The sequence below is a fragment of the Heloderma suspectum genome, chromosome 17 (assembly GCF_057233095.1).
Source record: "Heloderma suspectum isolate Gila_16-S chromosome 17, 16-S_ref, whole genome shotgun sequence".
NCBI classification, from domain to species: Eukaryota; Metazoa; Chordata; class Lepidosauria; order Squamata; family Helodermatidae; genus Heloderma; species Heloderma suspectum.
The window spans coordinates 1,421,553-1,443,927 of NC_139474.1; the positions used below are offsets into that span (position 1 = coordinate 1,421,553).

General features: G+C 50.5%; 1 long non-coding RNA gene across 1 annotated transcript; it reads right to left on the reverse strand.

The window, feature by feature from the left end:
* Positions 1 to 8,465: 8,465 nt before the first annotated feature.
* LOC146334158 (uncharacterized) lies at positions 8,466 to 16,917 on the reverse strand. The gene is made up of 3 exons (XR_014786307.1): positions 16,085 to 16,917; positions 10,390 to 10,531; positions 8,466 to 9,387 (listed from the first exon to the last, which is right to left on the reverse strand). It is a non-coding gene; the product is annotated as an uncharacterized LOC146334158 (long non-coding RNA).
* Positions 16,918 to 22,375: the final 5,458 nt, after the last annotated feature.

Genomic DNA, 22,375 nt, shown 5'->3' on the forward strand with positions numbered 1-22,375 from the left:
ATCAAATATCTGATGTGTCCTGATAAATCTGTAATGCATGCATGTGCCAAATATGCATTTCTGGACATACGTACGTGTCATGCACACATATGCAGAGGGAACCAAGATTAGCCACGGCTCCCAGCTGAGTGTATACCTGTTGGCAGACCCACGTTTGGTGCTCTGAAATGTGTGACGTGGCCCTTGTTCCAGCTGGCTTTTAAGAAATGCTTCTTTCCTTTTAACCCTCATTGATTGCCCTGCAAACTTGAATGTGTGTGTTTTTCCTTAGCTGCAGTATAGCATAATATATGTAGCCCTATATAATGACAATTTGGCCATATATACACATTTTGGACTTGAATCTGGAAAACGGAACCTCACATCTCTGCATGGCCATACACTCCCTCCTGGTGGCTGTGGAGAAACCACCATAGGAGAGTCACAGTTTTAAGGAACAGAAAGTTGCTTTAAAAAATAATAATAAACAAACGAAACACAAATGCTGAAATCCTGAGGAAGCTGAATTCTGTGCCCATTATCACATTCTATGGATTTGTGGCTGACACACAGCTGCAAAAACTCAGCACTCACAGCAGGTACTGACCCGGGGACTGGATCTAACATTGGGGCTCTAGAATCCTAGTCAGCAGGGTCCAGGATAAGGCTACTAATTCTTCATCTGCAAAATTCATCTGCATCTTCAGGGTCACTGAATGATGACAAAGGGACGGATGCAAATGAACGGAAGAGGGAGGAGGGGTAATTTTTTTTAATGTTATTAGTTTTTTCATTCAACAGTTAAGCAGAACTTTAAGCACTACTTTCGCGTGCAAGTGCTTGTTATACTGCATCAACATCCATATTCAATATTGTAGTGCCAAAGTCATACTAGATTTAAAGAGTTGCACATGGTGCATATTAAGACATGGCCTCTCTCTAGAATTTCCTCCGAGTGACCGGTGGTCTGAAGCCACTTTCTTTTCCGTTAACAAAAGGCAAACATGGAAACCATATCTTGGAAAGCTATCTTGCTTGTAGACCAGGGGTAATTCTGAGGGTGGGTGGCTGGGATGCAGAGCTGGCTCCAGCTTTTCTGGGGAGCATGGGCCGCATGGCCTATGAGGGCCCCCTAGCTTTCCTGAACATTGGGTCAGAGAGGGGGGTGGGCACGAGAAGCGAGAGAATGTCGAGGGCATGATGCATTCTCACCCCGTGCGGTCTGGGCCTGAACTGAGATTGGCTCCCAGAGTCCCAGAAGCTGTTGCAGGGGTCTTTGGGCTTGGCCAGGTTGGAGATGGCCAACAACTGTGGGAAGAGAGCACAGCCTTTAGCTGGGACTGGCCCTGTGCCTGCTAAGCGAGAACCCAGGAGGGCCCCTTAATAGGTCTGGGGCTTCTGAAACCAGCCGCTTTGGGCTTGCTTGCCTAATCTTTCTTTTTGGAGGTGCCCAGTGCTTATGCAGACGGGTGCTATCTGATAGGCAGGCAATGAAGCCACTGCAGCAACAAAGATAACCTTGGAATCAGATGTCTGTGCTGTTTTTATTTCTTGTTACATTCCCCGCTGGCCTTCCTGCAAGGAGCTGAGCATGGCATACGTTGTCCTCCTTTTTATTGTCACAACAACCCCTGCAAGGTAGGTTAGGCTGAGAGATTGTGGCTGGTCCAAGCCATGCAGGGGTCACCTTCGAGCACCAGTGAACCACTGCCTTGGGTCTTCCTTGGTGCGCATTCCGTCTGGGTTGGTGGCAGGCAATGCTCCTTTCCACCCTCTAGTTATCTCAGCCTTCACCAAGCTGGCTGGGAATGATGGGAGTTGCAGTCCAACACATCTGGATCGGGTTGGGGAAGGCTGAGTTACCTGCTTCTGATGAGGCTAAGCCCTGTATTGAGCGAGATCACCTCCCACAGGCCCTTGCAACAGATCAGGGGACTCAGAGATGCTGCCAACGCAGCACACACTCCCCCGGCACATGTTGAGACGTTCGAACACATCCCGAGATCTCAGTGGGGCCTTCTGTACTTTGCATGCACCCCTCCTCTCTGCCCAGCCTTTAGGACAACTGCGGGGGGTGGCATCAAGAGCTGCTGGGGCCAGACGTGGGCAAGCCACAGCTCTGCACGCAGCTGCCCTGTGTGACGGACTGCCAGGACTATCCGTCGGTGCAGCTCCCTAGGCTGGAGCCAGCAGCAGGCTTGTGGGGGCCCTCGGCATGGTGCTTGCTGATGGGCCCCCATCTGCCGGATCCCTCCTGCCATCTGGCCTCCCCCACCCCCACTCGGCTCATGCAGGAAGAGTGCCGCCTTTAAAAAATAAAATAGAAATGCTGACTATAAGAACATTTACAAAATCCAGGCTGCTGTAATACCTTTACTAGGCCCACCAAAAGAGCACCAAAAATGTGCAAACTTTCAAGATCCCCAGATCTCTTTGTCAGGCAAGATGTTGGCCTGGCTGGGACACATGGGCCTAGCCGCTGTCCAAGGTGGCCAGTTGCTGACATCAGTTCTAGTGGGGCCGCTCCCGGCAACGCAAGCTTTGAGGGTCCTGGAGTTACCTGGTGCATCCGGGCTGCCCCTCAGTCCTCCTGGCCAGGAAAGACTTCTTGTTCAGGCCCGGCCTTTGCCCGGCCAACTATCATCTTTCCTGGATCTGGCCCTTGGTGTTTCCTCTGGTTCTGCCCTCCCAGCTCTGAGCCTGGCCTTGAGTGCTGGCTCCCTCCCGGCTCCCATCTCCTGGCTCCCGCTTAACATCTGCCTAGGGCTGAGCTCTGAGCGCGGCCCTCTCTGGGCCCTCAGCATCACTCCCCTCTGTGGTCCAGCGCTTCACGCGGTGAGCCACCAGACGGGCTTCTGCGAAAGGCGAAACGACAACAAGAACAGCACTTATGGGCTGACAAGGAACATGCAAGTCTCCGAACATTTCTTTTCTGCGGGGTTCTCTTTTGCCAGCCAGGGCCCGAAGGGAGCAGGACGCAGGGTCTGTTCTGAGGTTTCCTTTGCTTTTGAGATTGGCCATGCTGAGAAGGGACCTTCCGCGGGATGAGGAGAGGAGCAGCACATGAGCAACTGTCTGGGCAGGCCCGCCGCCGCTCCCTGGCTGCTGGCACACAGCGTGCACGGCCCCTGTCTTTGCGGAAGGCAGCCCGCAGGCCGGCCAGGCCCCCGGCAGCTGCCGAGACCACAGGAGAGGGCCGCATGTGCCAAAACAACAAAGCTGGTGGGAGTGCGGGTGCCAGCGCCGGCACGGTAATCCCAGGGGATGTCGTCCTCTTTGTATCGCAGGTAAGCTCATGTTTCAGGCTCAAGACAGCCAGGGGGTGGGTGTCCTTTGATAGATGGTTCTGGAAACAAAGTTGCTGTCAAGGAAGACACAGTTGTGGGAGCCAAAGAGTATGGGTGCTTGGTGCCTGTGTTTAAGGGTGCACGCTCTGGAATGTGGATTTCTTACCCCTGAACTCTCTCACAGGTTACATGCGTGTTCATGTGTGTAACGGGGTTACTGGGGTTGCCCCTGGGTGCCTCCCCTGTCCCCTATCTGCCTTTGGCGTGGCCTGTGGAGGGGAGCACACTCACACAAAGTTTTCGCACATGCACTCTGTCTGCGCTGCCAGGGAGCCCGTCAAAAACAGGGTCCCTGGTCCCCTGTGGAGAGTCCGTGTGCTCGCAGCTTGCATGCACGAAGTCACGTTGAGTGTGTGGGTGGGTGGAGCCCATGGGTGTGATCCCACTCGCCCCTCAACACATGTTGCCTGTACATGCATGCACCATCCTAAGGTGACTAAAGAATGGGTTTTCTCCAATCCCCCTTCCGTGCGCAATGATTGCAGGAAGATAATATTCCCATGTCCTCCATGTATGTGGCCATTTACAACCAAGGGGAAAAGGGAAAAGGCCCTCCCCTGAGGTGCTTACAGTCTAACACGAGACAGTGGGGAGGGACTGGAAGGATGGGCAAGGCAGACATAGCCAGCAAAGGCTGCTGATGGCTGAGCTCTCTGGTCCAGGGGCAGAGAGAAGGGGTGGGTTAAAGAAAGATGGCGGGGCAGGGGGAGACGGTATAGGAGAGGAGGGTTGGGAAAGGGAGTGGTCCTGAGGATGCTGGGCCACAGGCGGTCCAGCCAGGGAGCAGGAGGCACAAGTCTCAGAGGGCAATCCAGCAGGCAGGCAACGAAGGTGGAAGGCAGTGGGCGGGCGGGCCTGATGGGGAGCGTCCCCAGGTCAGGCAAGACCAATGGGCTGCTTGGGTGGGCAGAGCATCTGGGAGGAGCCCTTTCTCCCTGCAACCTGGCACAGGGATGCGATGTGGGGCAGGGCCAGATCGAAAGGCTCCTGGGTGGTCCATGGGAATAGGGGCAAGAGGAGGAGCGCCAAAGGAGGGGGAGCAGAGAGAGAGGGGGTGCCTGAGGCTGTGGGCTGCAGAAATGCGGGAGGCTGCTAGCCACATCTCTGATCCTTGTAATCTTTGGCTCTGTGGATTCTAGTCTCTGTTCATCATCTCCCTCATATTCGGAGCAAGTCAGCTTATTCCTTCAGGTAGGCACCTGATGGTCCTCACAAGGCCAGAGGTTCTTAGGAGCATCTTGTGTGCTCACAGACAGAATTGTCCCTGCTGGGAGTCTGGATTAGAGACAGCTTATTAAGAGGCTGACACCAGAGGAGCCCCAGAGGGCTGCATGGTGCCAGGGGTGGAACCGGCGCGTAGAAAACAAACGGCAGGCACCAGCTTTCTGCAACAAGAGGGATTCCGTTGTTATTTACAGTATAGCCTGTTTACATCTCACTGCTCCTGTAAAACAGACAAAACTGGGGGATATGTGATTGCTTGAGATGGGTGGGCAAGATCCTTTGCTAAACTCTACATTCTGCCACTAGTGTACACATTATGCACAGCTTTCTTAACATAGCTACATGATTCTGTGCTCAAAATCAGCTAAACGTTTGTCTCTAACTAACCCAGTGGCAGTTAGTTGTGACTCAAGCTGGTTACCACCAAACTGTGGTTTGCACTATTGTTAAGTCTCCAAACCATGATTTGTGCCCTACACTTCCAGGCAAACTATAGTTTGTGTAGTTTTCCCTCTTCCTCTGCTTTCCTGAATTCTCCAGATACTCTCCCAAAGAGCAGCCTCTGGGGGTGGAGCAATTTCCTAACTAGGGGCTTATCGGTTCAGATAGAAATCTGAACAGTTTGCTTAAACTGTGTTTTGCAAACAAGCTTTAAACCAAGGTTTCATGGTTTTATCCTGGTTTGGCCACTCACAGACCCTAGTTTGTCAGATGGTGGATGGTTCAGAGATTATGGCTAATCATATTCTGACATTGCGAACTATGCTTTGGCATTATGTCTGAACTATCTCCAAGTCTCACTAAGTTAGTCACAACTAACTTTTTTATGAATTGCAGTGGGACAAACTTTAGCTGGACTGGGGACATCAGCATTTTGAAACCAAGTCTGTATCAGGAAGCCAGCAACCAGCTCCTTCTGTCCTGCAATCTATATTTTCTATTCTCTGTACAACTGTACTTCCTCACCTGCTATATGCTTATTTCCCCATCCATTCACAAGGAAAACAAAATGCACACAAATTTGTAAATTTTTCGAGGGGGGGGAGGTGCACACAAAAACACACCTTCCAAACAATTTGTGCAAGCATGGATAAATTTTAAAAGGCAGGATTTACAGACTTTATGGTCTACAGAATTGGACTTTTGCAGATGTGGAAGCTTTTATTCATTTATTAATGTATTAATTTATGAGTTGCCTTTTGGCCCAAATAGGTGCCCAAAGGTGACTTACAATTAAAACTTAGAACAATTTAACTGACAACATCAGCTTAGGTCGAGTTAAGCAGGGAAACATTTCCCCAAGCAGGGAAATGTAAATGCACATCTGCCCATGCGTGGAGAACAACTTTTTTAAAAAAGAAAGAAAAGGGAAGATTCATCATTCTGATTTAACATTTATACCAACATTAAGCTGTGTGTGACATGATAGAGTGGGACTAATTGTGTCACAATAGTTGATGACGTTCCATTCTAGTCATGGGACTCTGCGCTCATATACCTGAATGAATGTGATTTGCCCCAAGAAAGCATTTTTTTCCCTGGTGTATACATTGCGTTACTTGGCTATGTGTGCCATGGGAGGAGAAAATCTGGAGTCATGAAAATCCGTTTTTAAACTGAATCAGTCTCGGAAGGCTGAGGCCTGGTTTGAACATTTGGCATGCTCTGTCCTCCCCTCTCGCACTCCAACTCCCTGTTTCTGGGCCTGACTTCCCAAACTGGACAAACCGTGGTGAACGTTAACCTGCAGCCCATGGTTCGAAGCCGGGGGATGAAAGGACAGTGCTAAGCACTGATTCAGATGCCGTGGCTAACTATGTTTAAGGAGCTCCTGGTCCCACAGGGCTGGCGTTTGCGTCTTGGTCTTCACCCTTCTCCCTTCCTTGGTGTGATTTCCATCCCAATGCCACCTCCAAGCCACATGAAAGCTGCTGTTCGGATCGTGTCCTGAGATTGCTAGGCAATGTATCATTCTGCACTGGAAGGGAGGGGAATAAATATTGGGGGGGGGGATTGTTGGGCTATAGAGCGACACCCAGCAGCTGGACAAAGAGTGACCTAGGAGTGTAGCAGAATATTCATTGTACTGTGTGGAATTGATAAGAATGTATTGTACTTTGCAGATGTGACTAGTTCCGTGTGTGTGTGTTGTGAGATAACTATGAGTAATGGAATGTATTCTTGGAATAGAAAGAAGGTTGCCATGAGTGGGTCGGTCAGGTACTGGAAGCAGCAAGCTGCTTCGTTTAGCAGGGACACCTTCATCTAGGTGTTACTGGTGTTAATGGCAGGCCCGGTTACATTGAGAACAATAGGAATAGTGGTAAGACCAGGCCTGAAACTGAGGATGAAGTCATCGACTTCATGGGGGCTATAAAAGACCAAGGTTTGATTTGTTTGGGAGAGAGATCCTGGAAGAACGAGAAACCTGCCATACGTGCTTAGGCTGGCTTCGCCCACAGTGCCTTCCATTTAGGTAAATATTAAACTTTGATACTGACTGTTAGATTGAGAGGAACCTAGGTTTTACTATGTTGAAAATCTGCTCGCTATTATTTTCATTATACTTTTAGCGATTCTAACTTGTGTGTATTTAGGGATGTTTATAATCTGCCTCATTTTAGCTAAAGCTTGTTATTCTCTTAGACTATTTGAGCAATACATATATATTCTTTAATACCATATTTGGCTGTCTGGCTTGAGAGAGATTTCAGGGACCACTACCCATATATATTAATTCTAGAAGCCCTAAACAATTGGTAGAGGTTTTCCACATCTGTCACTGAGCAGGGTCTGTCCTGAAAGCTGTTGCATTCTCTCTTGATCTGGTGAATCTCAAATACACCCCTTCAAGTTTGGGAAACAAGCTCGTCGGAGGGAGCGAAAAGAAGTTACTCTCAGGAGGACTCACTGCCCTCCGGAAGGAAGAGCTGGGCCCTAGGACTGTGCCTCCACTCAGACAGGCCCAGTCATCAGGTCCATCAATGTATTTCAGGGACAGGCAACTTGGTGCCCCCCAAATGTGGTGGACTACAACCCCCATCAGCCCCAGCCAGCCCATGGTCAGAGCCTGTGGGAGTTCTAGTCCAAAACATCTGGGGGGCACCAGGTTGCCTTCTCCTCCTGATATGTTTCTATTCATTCAGGTTGAGTTGCTCAGATGCGGTGCATAATTGGTGGGAAGGCGCTTCATAGCAAGGGATGGAGAAGAGGCAGAGGAGAGGAAGGCCATTGTTCCAAAGAGGCTGAGCTCATGGGGGGAGGGATTAACCTTGGCAGCCCCTCTGTCTGTAGGATAAATCTGATCCCCATGGTATTTCAGGCCCAGCTGCTAGGAGGGTGGATATGCTAAAGACAGGTGTTTAGAAAGGGTTGAGGAACAAAGACACCCATGCAGCCCCCCCCACACACACACACGAATAAAGGCAAGGAGGAGATGTATGCCCCCATCTCTGCCTGCGTGCCCCCTCTCTCCCTGCCATTGTACCAGCAGAAAGGTGTGTGCAGTTATAGTCTAGACGGGCCGTGGGGGAGTGTGGTGGTGTCATGTTCCTGTGAGGGACACCCGCGGACTGCTTTGCAAGAGCAAAGGGAGCCCTCAATTCTCTTGCATGCCAAGGCATAAGAAGCACAAAGGAGGAGATGTAGGGTGGGGGGCGGGGCGGCTGGAGTGGAGTGTGGAGGGAGAGGGAAACAGCCCTCCCACCCTGGGCTTGTCCAGCAACTAATCCTGGCTCCATTCACGAGAGGGAGGGAGAGAGAGAAATTTAGAGTAACAATCATGGACCAGGATGAGTTTGAGGAACATTTCTGCTTTGCCTTGAAAGTCAAGAGCCTCAGAATCAAGGGGGTACCTCTGATCATCAAGGGTGACTTTCCCTTCAACATTTCAGAAAGGAAAATAGGGACTTGCTTGCGTATCGTGGTCCTCATATCAGAGATCGCTTATTTATTTGATTTGTACCCTGCCTTTCGACCCAGAAAATGGCGCTCAAAGCGGCTTACAACCACAGATAAATAAAACCTGACTAAAACAGTAAGAAACCAAATTCAGCAAGACACAGTTAAAAACACAACAAGAGCAGAATAAAAACAGCACCCAACCCAACAGAACCTCTTCTGCACCAAAGGCCTCCTGGATAGAAATGACTGTGGGTGGAAGGACAGCAGAGCAGGGGTCAGCCTAGCATCCCTCGGCAGGGAGTTCCTGAGCCTGGGAGCAGGCACCGAGAAGGCCCTCTCTCACATTGCCGCCAAATGCACCCCTGAAGGCGGCAGTACCCAAAAAAGGCCTTCACAAGCTTCACCTCCTCTCCGAGGACACCTTGATGGAGCCCCTTCAGGGCCGGGCTTATGCACTATTCATGGGTGCTTCCAGATGAGGCTTGTATCACACTGCCTCATTCGTGGAATTTTCCAGGGGGTCCAGACAACTTTGTCTCTACTCGACATCCTCCTGCATTTTTCCAGCACTACTTCCACCTTGTTTCTTACTGCAGAACATCCATGAAAGAGAAAAAGGAGGAGCAGCTGCACACGGCCTCCTGATGGGCAGTGCCAGGAGGGCTCTGTCTGGAAGCGCCACATCTTCAGCACCTGCCTCATGTCCTCCCTTGGCTTAAAAGCTAAGAGGGGGCTTGTTCTTCGGTTTACAGATATACTAGAAAACATCATTGTCCTACAATAAGTTGTCAGGCATCCCGAACGTGTCACACAGCCACAGTGTGTGTGGAATGGCAGGCTGTGCACACACTGCGCAGTGCCTCAGGGTTCGCTTTTGCAGGCATGCAAAAACCGTTTTTGTTCCAGCAGGCCTCTGGGGATAGCTCGTCTGGACCTGTGAGAATATGACGGGTGGATACGATGGTTATATTTCTTGTCTTTAAACATTTTGATATACAATTTTAATATTACTGATGATTTAATTATATTTTTAACTTTGGTATACTTCTATTTACAGGTTTTAACTGTACAAATTTTAATGTTGTAAAGCTGCCTTGAGTCCCAGTATTGGGAAAAAGGTGGGAAATAATAACAACAACGATAATAACAATAATAATAATTATCTGCACTGACACGCATGTGCTCTAAAGACAGATACATCCATCTGCCACTTAGAGATTTAACTTCTAGAAACTGAAGATGGAGCTAAACCCAGAAGAATAATGAGGCTAGCAGCTTACACTTAAGTTATAATTAAAACATTAAGACTTGTTAAATAAAGACACATCTAATAAACAACAACAATGGGATGGCACCACAAACAGGAACAAAGAAGGGAGGAAACTCCAGAATGGGGGTGGGGAAGGATCTAGGTAGGCCCAATGTGTTTCGGAAGATCCTTCCTCAGGGGCACTATAAATTTGATAAGAACACATCAACAAAATAAGGTTGTCTTTTTTTTTTTTAGCATAACATGAAAATGAGGGAACCATGAGTTATGAAAGGAACACATCTAGGCGGACTTATTGCGTTGTCTTTGGTATGCATGCCCAATATTGAGCAAATGTCCTTTCTTGAGTCTGTTCTTTCTGTCCTGATGTTTTCTTTAGAGACTCTTATTATTGTGGAAGTTCTCAGCAGTAGCTTAAACCTCAGAGTGGAGAACAGGGAATTCAGCTTATCTGTGAGCTTGGCCTGGACCACCTCCTCAAGATCCAGTTATGGGTGCTGGGCTAAGCTGTACTGCAGGACATCTGGAGCTTAATTGGATCTGGCTGTGAAATGATGCTAGAGTGCCTCTGAGCATGTGCAGAGCCCATTTCCACAACCACAGCCAATCCTAGATGGGACATTTTCCAGGGCAGAGGGTGCAACTTCCAGATAAATTTGACCCCACCTTGTTTTTTGAGAAATAAGGTTGCCAAGCAGCAGTTTGATCTGCAGCAGTGATGAGGCTGAATTCCAGGTGATGAAAAGCTTCAGTCAAACTTCTCCTAAAGGCACAGGAGCAGGTAGGAGTTTTTTCCATCCACTTGGCCCTATTTAGAAATAAATTGTTGGATTTAGAAATAAACCCTATTTAGAAATAAAATAGGGTACAAAACAGATTTAAGCATTTCAAAAGCATCACCTGCAAGTTATAAGGGCAGGGAATATCAGTTTTCTTAGGCAGAAGTGAAGGAAGCTCTTGTAAATTGAATTACAGCATGGTGGGGATAGAGGTAGTGATAATGCTTCTGAAGAATTGTGCCCAGGAAATACCTGGGCCTATCTAGCTTACCCCAGCTCTTGTGAGGAGGGAAGGACAGAGGGAAAGAGAGACTGACAGACAGACAGACAGACAGACAGACAGACAGAGCTCTTTTACAGGTCCTGTGCATTTGGCACTTGTTATGAATCACACCCACTTGGTCTTATTGATTTATAAATGGTGGGTGAAAATTGCGCTGTCATCTCACAGTCCCTCTCCCTTCCTGGTGTATCAGTTGCTGCTGGGAGATACGGTCTGCCATGGCTTTTGCCAGGTCTGCTGCTCCAAGTTACAGACTTGAACTCATAAGGCTCCTGTGCCTTTAACAGCTGCCAACAGGCAGAAATCCAGCCAGCTGCCATTGTGCCTGCACACAGAGAGCATTGAGAGCATTTCTACCTGTAGTATCAACTTGCTGTTGTGAGCAAAGCAAGGCCATGCCACAATGCTAGTTAATGGCTAGAGGCCAAACTGGTGGGGGGGGGGCATTCCCTGGCTCCACCTCCTGGCTTGTAGAGCCCCCACCTCCCGAAGAGAAAGAAAGTTTGCAACAAGCGAGCTGCAAATCAAAGAATGCATGTGCCACGTAAGCATTAAATATCTTCACCTGCAAGTTAGAAGGATGAGTCCAGACCTGTTATTTTGTTTCTATTCAGATATTTCTAATCACAAAGATTGAAAATGTGTCCGATTGTACAGGTGAGCCTCTGCATAGTGAAAAAGAGGATCCTCCCCACAAAAACCTTCACCAGCTGAGATTTGTGGTCACTTGATTGCCTTCACCTGGCTGGGGGCACAATTTAGACAGCACCCATTTTCACTCCAACCACATGGACTTGCAATGTACTTTTGAAAAAGCAGAAGCCACAAGTCCGCCCAGCCCTTCATTAGATTTCGCGAGTCCATCTGGCACGTTTGTAAAGCACACCCGTGGGCCCTGCTTGGCCCTGGCGGCGGCCTCCAGCGCTCTGAACTGAAGGGGTGTTTCCCCCTTGGAAACAAAAGGCCATCTGGCAGCACAGGGCACACTCCGCTGGCCCAGGGGAAGGCGTGAATTGAACTGTTCTCCCCTCCGCCAGCTTGAGGGTGACTCAGCCCCTGAGCAGCAGGGAGGGAGCGTCATGCTAATGACATTCAAGGCCAGGGCCAGCGCTTGCTCTCCCACTCCCTTGGCTGAGGTTACTGGAGACCCTTTGGCTGCAGCCTGGGCTTCCTGCGGGGCTTGGCGCGGCTGCCATTGGTGGCCTGGCGAACGCGCCTCCCCTGCGATCCCGTTTCATTCGTCAGGCTGAAAGCGGAGAGACCTCGGCGCGTTCCCGGTTTCCTCAAGGGGTGGCTTAGATGAGCGCACACCTCCCCCCCAGCACACACAGAATGGTGTGTAGGAGCACAGAACAGGTTCTCTTTAAATTAAGGGTCAGCAACTGGCAAACATGGGCCAAGTCCACGCCCCCAAACAGTGGTTCAGTTATTTTGGAAAACATCTGCATGCTGCCCTCTCTCCTGAATGGCGCTCAAGGTGGCTAACAAGAAGCCATCGGAGCAGAATTATTAAAATCACAAAGCCGAACAAGTCTGTTTCTTTATACATTTATCTGCTTATTGGCTGCATTTTCAAACCGCCCAATATCCCATGTTTTCTGGGCAGTGTACAATACATACAAGCGTAAAATACAAATAACAAAATGTGAATAAAAACAGCACATAAAAAACCAAGGTAAAGCCAGCAGCAAAGAGTAAAAACACTACAGCTCATAAAACTCAAACAAAACCAGCAGTGGAATAAACGTGCAATGAACCTAAAACATGGGGTGAGCAGCATATGCATGTGGCCCCCATGGTAGTTTTTGTAGCCCCCACCCCTGCCCTGCCAAATTTGCCACCACAGCAGTGGCAAAAATCACAGCAATTTTGCAAGGAAACTGCGTGTGTGGGAATCAGTTCCCAGGAGACTTCTGGGAGCGCAATTCTGCTTGCAAACAAAGTGTATGGTCTCCACATATCTTGTTTCCTTGTTAAATCAATACAATTTTTGCTTCCACTGCTGCTACCACAGCAAATTCAGCAACAAATTTGGCAGGGGTAATTTCAGTGGGAGTGGGGAGTGGCCCCCAGTGGGTTTGGGGGGGGCATTGCCACTCCCCGATGTTGCCCACCCTAATCTAAAAGCACTGAAAACAATGCTTACATTTTTTTTAAAAGCAGGGGAAATGGGGTATTGTTTCTGAAAGGGAAAGAAAAGTTATTTTCCTACTTGTGTAATTGTGATATTCCACTATAGCACAGTGCCACCTAGAGGTTATGTGGTAGAAAAGAAGAAAAGGAAAACCTCTTTGTATTGAGCTCAGATTTTAATTCTGCGATGAAACTGAAAGTTGATACAGCGATTAACAGCCTTATGTAGAAAGGCTTGAAGCCATTCGCCTTGCCTCATTTGATGGGGGCACCTGAAGGAGGGACGCCTTGGTGTCTGGGCAGGTAAATATGGGAGGAGACGCTCCCTCAGATAATCTGGCCAGAAGCGGTTTAGAGCTTTAAAGGTTAAAACCAGCACTTTGAATTGGGCCCGGAAACAGGCTGGCAGCCAGTGCAGACAGCAAGGTACTGGCATAATCTGATCACACTGGCCACTCCCAGTTAGCAATCCTGCTGCCCAGTTTGCCCTAAGGGGGTTTCAGGGTCATTTTCCAAGGTAGCCCATATATAACGCACTGCAATTATAGGAGCGGAACAGCTGCAGTACAGTGCCCACACATCCCAACTGAGACGGCCTATCCAGAAGGATGCCATGGTCGGTGGTATCAAAAGGTGCCGAGAGCTCCAAGAAAGCCAGCGGGGTCGCACTCCCCCGGTCCCTGTCGCGGCAAAGGTCACCCCACAGGTCAGCCAAGGCAGTTTCCATTCCAAATCCAGGCCTGAAATGGATCTAGAAAACCGGTTTCATCCCATAGAGCCTGGAGTTGGTCAGCAACCACTTGCCCAGGAAGGGGATGGTAGTGACCAGGCGCTCATTGTTTTCATCTTCTGGGTCCTGGTTAGGTTTCTTCAGGAGCAGCCTGGTTACTGCCTCTTTTAAAGAGGCTGTTATCATCCCCTCTCTCAGAGGGGATGTATTTTACGCATTTGCAACCTCCTGGACTCATCTGGACACCCCCCCACTGGACCCGTCTGGACATCCCCCCCCCACTGGATATAACAGGTCAAGCAGGGCAAGCATCTAAGTGGCTGGCCAAACGTGCCAAGTCCCTAGTTCACATCCTCAGCTCTCCGCAACTGAAATCCATCCAACACGACTTGATTCGGCGGTGTGCTGGACACCCTCAAGCAGCAGAAGAAATATAAACACAGCACTAAGTTGCAGGTTAAGAAAAAGTCACCACAAATTAAAACCATCCCAGCAGCATACCTGCCAAACCAAGCTAGGCACCAAGGGGGAAAAACAAACAGCAATACATGTAAACTAAATTGTAAAAGCCCCGAGGTGGCCTTCACGGGGCACCCAAAAGAAAACAAAAAAGGCGCCAAGCAGACCTCTTGCGGGAGGGAGTTCCACAGATGGGGTGCAACCACCCAAAATGCCCTCCAGTGCCACACCCTAAATTCTGCCGGCTGCCTGAAGCAGGGCCCCAACGATGGTCTCAGCAGCCGAGTAAATTCATCGGGTATGTTCAGTTGCCTGCCTGAAGCACCAGTCGTGGTTAGAATGTGATATGTTAATTTCTTTACCGAATGTCCCTGCTGCCCTTCATTCACCTCAGTGCTCAGGTGAAGATGCCCTCCCCTTTCATAGTCCCATCCACAGGTGATGCTGGCGGGAGTAGTGGGGGACTCTCAATGGAGGACTCACAAACTCCAGATCCCGGCATTGTTTGGTGGAAGTCATGACAGTCAAACAGGTATAAAACCATGACAGGTTTGCAGCGTAGACCTGGACGCAGTCTTCCTTGCACAAAATTCCAGCTTTGGGGGAAAACATGTAGACCCAGAGCAGTGCATAGGAAACAAACACACATTTTTAGCATGTAACCGATTGATCGTGCAGGGGGACCCTTGGTGTTCCAGAGTCCATGTTGTGGGGGGGTGAAGGGAGGGGGAAAACAGTTGTACAGGGTCCTGCTGCACAACTCTCCAGTGCCCCCAACTTCCCCTGAAGCAGTCAAAGAGAGGCTCTGGCTGGCAGTGGGCGGAAGAGGGCATCTGCGGGCCCCTTGCGGGGGGCACATGTTGAGCATTAGTGGGGACCTTTGAAAGGGGCAACGGGAAAGAAATCAGGTTTCATACAAGAGTTCTGGGGCTCAGCTCAAGGGCTCCTCCCACCGCTTTCAGTGCCCTCCTGCTGCAACAGTTCTAATTTAGCCTGCAAGACGTCATTCCACCCCAAGGACAATTTGACTTCTCTAATGAGGAGAATTTTTTCCAGTGTTTGTTAAAAGGCACGTTATTGCTAGCAAAGGTGTTCCAAAAGTAAGTAGACCGGGGTGAGGGGGTGGGGGGTACTTCCAGTAAAATAGTAAGGACGTTCAGTGCTAGGGTGCTTGGTTGGCACCCAGAACGTTCCAAGTTCAGTCCCAGGTCTCCCCAGTGAAAGGATAGCAGGGCTGGGGGAGCCGGCATCGCTTAGCGATAGACCTTGCACTTTGTATCCCAGCATTCATTTCTTCTTGTTCATCTCTTGCTCTCCTTGTTTGCCCCTTTGTTGCTTTCCCTGATTTTAAGTCGTAAGCTTCTTGGAGGCAGGGACCTGTATGCCTTTTGCTTATGAAACTCAGGAAAGTGTCATATGTACTGTATAAATCATTAATAATAATAATATAGTAATGATAACAGTTCCCAGGCTTAATCCATGGCATTCTCAAATTTGAAGGATCTCCAGGGAAAGAGTTGAGGCCTTTGGAGAATCAGTTTATATACCTTATAACGAGAGTTCTCTGGGCAGCTTAAAAGAATACACAGGGAACATTAAAATCAAGAAAAGCACCAGAAGGCAATAAAATGCAGCATCACCATAAAATCAAGAAATCGCTTTTAAATGGAGAGCAGAGGGAAAGAGACTTTGAAGCACCTGCTATACCTCGCCGGATGGGGGCACTCAGAGAAAGGCCTCAGGTGACAATCGCGAGGTCTGGGCAGGTACATGTCTGAAGTGGCAACTTCAGATCCTGAGCTCTCAAACCGTAAAGGGCTTTAAAGATCAGAACCAGCACTTTGAATTAGGCCTCGAAATGGACAAAGATGGACCAGCGTAATAGGTTCATGCCACCTTGTCCCAGTTTGTCCTCTAGCACCCATATTCTGTACCAAACGAAGTTTCTGGCCCGGTTTTTAAGGCAGCCCCACATACCATCATTGCAGGAATCCGAGCAGGAGGTTGCCAGAGTGTAGCTCCCTGAACGCAGAGCGCCCCGGCCCCTCTCTCTGTGCATCCCGGAAGGACGGGCGCTGGCCTAGTCACTGTCTGCTTTGAGTCTAAGCGGGGGGGCGGAGAAGAGCAGCAGGCGAACCCGGCACGAGGGAAGCAGGTCTGCAATCGTCCCACCTAATATTCGTTGAGGGCATCTGTTTCTCACGCGCCACCCTCCCCCGAAAACGCATTTTCCCTCGCTGGGTCTGTTTGGGAGCAGCTCGCGCGAAGAAGCGCTCTGCGTCGCGCGCAGGTTTTCCCGCGAGATCGCGAACTAGGCGCCGGCCCGAATAAGGAGGCCTCCCCCGCGCGCGCCTGGCCGCTGGCTTCCCGGGAAGGCCCGGCCCCGCTAGATGGCGGCCTTGCTCGCCGCTGCTTCGGCCGCGGCGCGGCGCGGGCTGCTGCCGGAGGGCTGCGGCGTGAGCCGCGCCGAGGGGCCTCGCGGGCCGCGCGCGCGCGGGTTTCGACGGGGGGCGCGCGCGGGGCGGACGGCTGCCGCGCAACTGGCGAGCGGCCGCGGCGGGGAGCGGAGGCCCGGGGAGCCGCCTGCCTGCCGCGCCGCCTGCTGCCCGGGCGCTGCTGCTCGCTGGCCGGGCCCGCGCGGCCCTGCCTGCGCTCCCGGCCGCCGGCCTTCTGCGGGCGGTGGACCAGGCCCCTTCCGAGCAGCGGACAGCGCCAAGCCGCGGACCAGCCGCCCCCGACAGCCCGCAAGGCGAGCGCCGTCCTCCGCGCAGCGAGGCCCACGGCCGCCCGGCGCTGTGCGCGGGCGGAGCGTAGCAGCGGCGGCGGCGGCGTGGCGAGCGCGCGCCGTGCCCAGAAGCAGCCTCGGCGGCCCGCTTCGAAGCCGGACGCCGCTGGTCAGAGCCTCCCCGCCGCCCTGGACCCAGGGGCGCCCCCGCGAGGCCCGGCCTTTCGCCCCGTCTCAGCAGGCCGACGAGAACGGCGGGTGACCCCAGGCTCACAATCAGATGATCCTCCAGTCCACATTGATCCCTTTATTAGCTCAACCAAAAGATCACAAATACTGTGCAGGCTTCCCAGATCTCCAGATCTCTTCCATAAACAGGTGGGGGGGGGGGAGAAAAAGAAGAAAGCAAGCAGTGTGGTGATGGCGTCTGCATCTTCAGAGTCCCAAGACGACGCGTGTGAAGCGCTTGACCCCCCCCCCCCGCAATACAGACGCTCAGTGGTATTAATTTGGATGGTGAGCCCCACTAGCCTTGAGCCAGGCGGCACGGGGTTCCCCAGCCCGGCTTCTCGGGGGGCAGGCGATGGTCTGGTCGCGGGGGTGGGCGGCTCCCAAGCAGCTCCGCAGGCATCGGGTGCGTGGGGGTGCAGGCAGCTGCATCTGGAGCCCGCCGGACACGTGGCGGAAGATCCTCCGGGCAGCCTCTGTGTGAGAGAAGGGTGGCAATCAGCTGAGCAATCCGCAGGAAAGGGGATGAATGAGGAGCTTGCGCCGCCTCCGCACGCGGGTCTGGGCCTGCTCGGCTTGCTCAGGTGTTTGGGCAACACAGCGCGCTCCTCTCGCCGTTGGTAGGTGACGGCAGAGAGCGGCGATTCGTTTCCAGGAGTTGCCCAAAACTGATGGGAGCAGCAGGATGCATGTGCGTGGCTGGAAATGCATCTCCTGCTCTCCCTCCCCTTCCAGCTCTGAAACGTCCCCCAACCTGGCGCCCTCCAGATGTGTCTGACTGCATATCCCCCCCTCCCCAGCCATTGGCCATGCTGGCTGGGAATGATGGGAGTTGCAGTCCAGCCCATCTGGAGGGCCCCGGGTGGGGAGGCTGCTCCTGGAGCCCCAGTTCCGCCTTCCCTGGCGCCCCGGGGCCAAGCCAAGGCCTTTGAGGGAGTGACTCAAACGCGCCCCTCCGTCAGATGCTGGGTGTGGGCAGCTGCCCTTAAATCAGTGCGGAAATGACACAGCATGCCCCTGGCACACAGCTGTGGTCTTGTGCCTCTCCCGCTCAGCCACCGAGGCCTGTGCAGGAGAACGTCCTGCTGGATTGTGCCCCATCTTCGTCGGAGCAGCAGGAGGGGCTGCTGCTGGCATATTCCTTCCCAGAATCTAAGGGCCGGCCGCACAAAGCGGGGGCGGGGGGGGGGCGGGGATGCAAAGCCGGGCAGCTCATTTGCCTGTGAATGAATGCAAGAGTGTCTGGCGACAGTGTCGTGTCCCCCTCGGCCCCCAACTCCTTCCCCAAACACATGACGCTTCTAGGGAAGCATGTGATGTGCTGTATCGAAAACCAGATGCTGTGGGGTTTCCCTGTCGTCGCTAAGGAAACCACCTCAAAGAGCCGGCAGACCAAGAAGAGATCCTCTGACTCACTTGGGGCCCGAGCGCTTCAGTGTGGTGGCTGGGCCTGATTTATTTTTAAACTCACTGCAGATCTGCAAGAGAGGGGGGGGGGGCAGCTCATGTCTGACCAAGTGCTCAACAGCACTGGGACAGCTGAGTAAAGAGCCCCTTCTCATTTTTCCACAGTACACCTCTGGGATCAACCAGTGCAGCCACTTGGAGCAGCAGAATATTTGGGACCCACTGGTCTCCTTGCTTGGAAAGCCACCAGCGTGTTGCTGTTCAGCTTTCAGAAGGGGGCATAAGCCCAAAATGTGGCTCTTCTTTTTCTGACCCTGAATCCCTGGTGGGGTGAGAGTAACGGGTCCCCAATGATGCAGTGTTTTTAAAAATGTCTAACCGGACACATAATGTGCAGTTCTGGGATGGGGAGGGAGGAGTGCCATTCCAAAAGGATAGTTTTGCAGTTTAGAAATTCAAGTGATGCCAAAGATGTACTGTTAGCTGATGTGAAAAGTGACTCATAACAATGTGAAAAGCAAAGTGAATAGTCCAGGCTCCCCTTGAACACCAGACCCTGATCGGCATCCTCATTTCTTCTCCCTCTGCCCAAGACGCTCCCCACAGACTCCGCTGCTACTCTCCACAGAGTGTTCACTAATGTTTCAACGGTAAAGGAAATCATTCTAGAACATGAGGACCCCTGTCCTGATAAGTCGTTTTCAATGGAATGAGCTCCCTAGTGAGGTTCGCCTGGCGCCTACATTGTATTCCTTTCGGCGCCAGGTGAAGACCTTTTTATTTTCCCAGGCATTTTAGCATTTTAGCTTTCTAAATTTTTATCTTTGCTGTTTTAAATCTGTATTTTAAACTCTTGCACTGCTGCTAGGTTTTATTGTGGTTGTATTGTTATATTGTGGTTTTAATGTTCTATATATTTTAAATTGTTTTATTGTGTATTGTTTGGTTTCAATTTTTGTGAACCGCCCAGAGAGCTTCGGTTATTGGGCGGCATAGAAATGAAATAAATAAATAAATAAATAAATGTTATGATAAGGGCAGTGATGCCAGAAAATAGAAATATAACATTCCTAACAGGGATATTATTTGGGTGCAGCTCCAAGAAACATTTGGGTCTGAAAGTATCAACACAGCACAGTGGCCAGCCTAGTCTCCAAACAAAAACTTAAAAGATTCTGGCAAATGCAACTATCGTGGCATTTCAAGGAGAGGGAAATCTATCTCCTCTGTTCTGAGGAAATTGGTTGAAAGCATTTTTAGAGATAAAATTAGTAAGCATATAGAAGGACAAGCCCTGCTGAAAAAGAATCAACACGGCTTCCGCAAAGGTAAGTCCTGTCGCACTAACCTTTTAGAGTTCTCTGTGAGAGTCAATGAACATGTAGACTGGCGTGATCCGGTAGACATTATCATAGAATCACAGGGTCAGAAAGGGCCTGCAAGACCATTGAGTCCAACCCGCTGCTCAGTGCAGGAAGCCTGGTTCCCAGGCAGTCCCCCACCCAAGTTCTAACCAGGGCTGACCCTGTTTAGCGTCCGAGATCAGATGAGATCAGGCACATCCAACTGAATTGTTTACTTGGATTTCCAAAAGGCTTTGGACAAAATCCCTCACCAAAGATTCCTGAGTAAACTTAGCAGTCATGGAATAAGAGGAGAGGTCCAGTTATGGATCAGCCACTGGTTAAAGAACAGAAAGCTGAGAGAAGGAATAAATAGTACATTCTCACCATGGAGGGATGTAAACAGCGGGGCCTCACAAGGATCTGTATTAGGTCCAATGCTTTTCAACCTGTTCATAAATGATCTGGAATTAGGAGAGAGCAGTGAAGTGGCCAAGTTGGTGGATGACACCAAATTATTTGGGGTGGTTAAAACAAAACAGGATTGTGAGGAGCTCCAAAAGAATCTCTCCAAACTGGGAGAATGGGCATCTAATTGGCAAATGCAGTTCAGTGTAAGCAGGTGTAAAGTGATGCATGTGGGGACAAAAAATCCCAACTTCAAGTATAACCTGATGAGATCTGAGCTAGCAGTGACCAACCAAGAAAGAGATCTCGGGGTTTTAATGGACAGCTCGATGCAAATGTCAGCCCAGTGTGCAGCCGCTGTGAAAAAGGCAAACTCCGTATTAGACATAATTAGGAAGGGAATTGAGAATAAAATTGCCAATATTATACTGCCTTTATACGAGTCTATGGTACAGCCACACTTGGAATACTGTGGACAGTTCTCGTCACCACACCTAAAAAACATATTGTAGAGCTGGAAAAGGTGCAGAAAAGGGCAGCTAAGATGATCAAGGGGCTGGAGCATCTCCCCGATGAGACGAGGTTACAACAGTTGGGATTGTTTAGCTTGGAAAAAAGGCGAGGGGGGGCAGACATGATAGAGGTGTACAAAATTATGCCTAGTGTGGAGAATGTGGATAGGGAGACATTTCTCTCTCTCTGTCTCAAAATACTAGAACCCAGAGTCACCCTATGAAGCTGATTGGTGGGAGATTCAGGACAGATAAAAGGAAGGACGTCTTCACACAGCGCAGAGTCAAACTATGGAATTCACTACCACAGGATGTAGTGACGGCCACCAATTTGGAGGCTTGGAACGGAGTTAAGACAAATTCAAGAAGGAGAAGGCTATCAATGGCTACTAGTCCTGATGGCTATGTGCTACCTGCAGTGCCAGAAGCAGTGAGCCTATGTACACCAGTTCCTGGGGAACATACGTGGGAGGGCACTGTTGCACTCGTGTCCTGCTTGTGGGTTCCTGGTCGACAGCTGTTTGGCCACTGTATGAACAGAATGCTGGACTAGATGGACCCTTGGTCTGATCCAGCAGGGCTCTTCTTAAGTTCTTATCTAAATGTATCATTGTAAGGAGAAGTCAGCCACACGTGGGCTCCAAAGAGGCACTTGGGAAGTATGTGTGGTTAACTGTCCCACTCCAGATGGAAACATCTTCTATGTGACAAGCCATCCCCTAGAGCACCTCCCAGCTCTTTTCCTCCCCACTTGCACCGCCTGCCAATCAAGAGAACAGTCTTGGTAGATACACCAAAAGCTCCCAGAGAAATCCAAGACGGGGATGAAGATTGTGCCGGTGGATGGGAAGCCTGGGAGAGCGCCTTGGGCCGGATTGGGGAGCCTCACAGGCTGCATTAGGCCCACGGCCTGGAGGTTCCCCATCCCTGATGAGTGGAGTGTCTTCCTCCTTGCAGTGAGCCAGCGCAGTACTACGCCAGACGCTTAGAACGAAGATGTGCAGACGATGGCAGGTTTCCACATGGGCCTCAGCCCCCCAGCGCTTTGGCTTGCATGTCTGTGTGACTTTAAAACAGAAGACAGAGCAGATTTTTCAAGCACCTTTGCAATGTAAACAAGGCAGACATTCCAGTCATCCGAAATCAGACTCAGTGATCTTGCCCAGCATACTTCGGGCAGTCTCTCTTCCTTTTGAATCTTTTAAAGTGCTGCCTGTGCATTTATTCACTCATCACATTAACATTAAATAAACACAATTGATTTTAAAAGAGTAGCAAAACTGCTCTGGGGTTGTCAGCGGAGGGGAGTTCTTGATGTCACAGGAGCCAGCCAATGCGTACTGTACCCCTGCAGCTTGTCCTGTAAACTCAGAAGCTCTGGTGAGAAAACTCTTTGTTTGAACAGCAGCCCTGCTGTTCAAATAGTGTGATGTCTCTATGCAACTTTCTCTCCAAACATTAAGTCCTAGTGGTTCCACCCTTGCCTTGACAGCACGCTGAGAACACAAGGCAAACATTTGTTTTGAAATTTTGAGGTTTATTGTTGTGCTCCTGTATCAGACCATACCCCCACCTCCTTTCGCCAATGAAGATCCCTGCCTTATTCTATCAGGAGGGGAAACAATGCGTAGACCTGTAGTTTCCC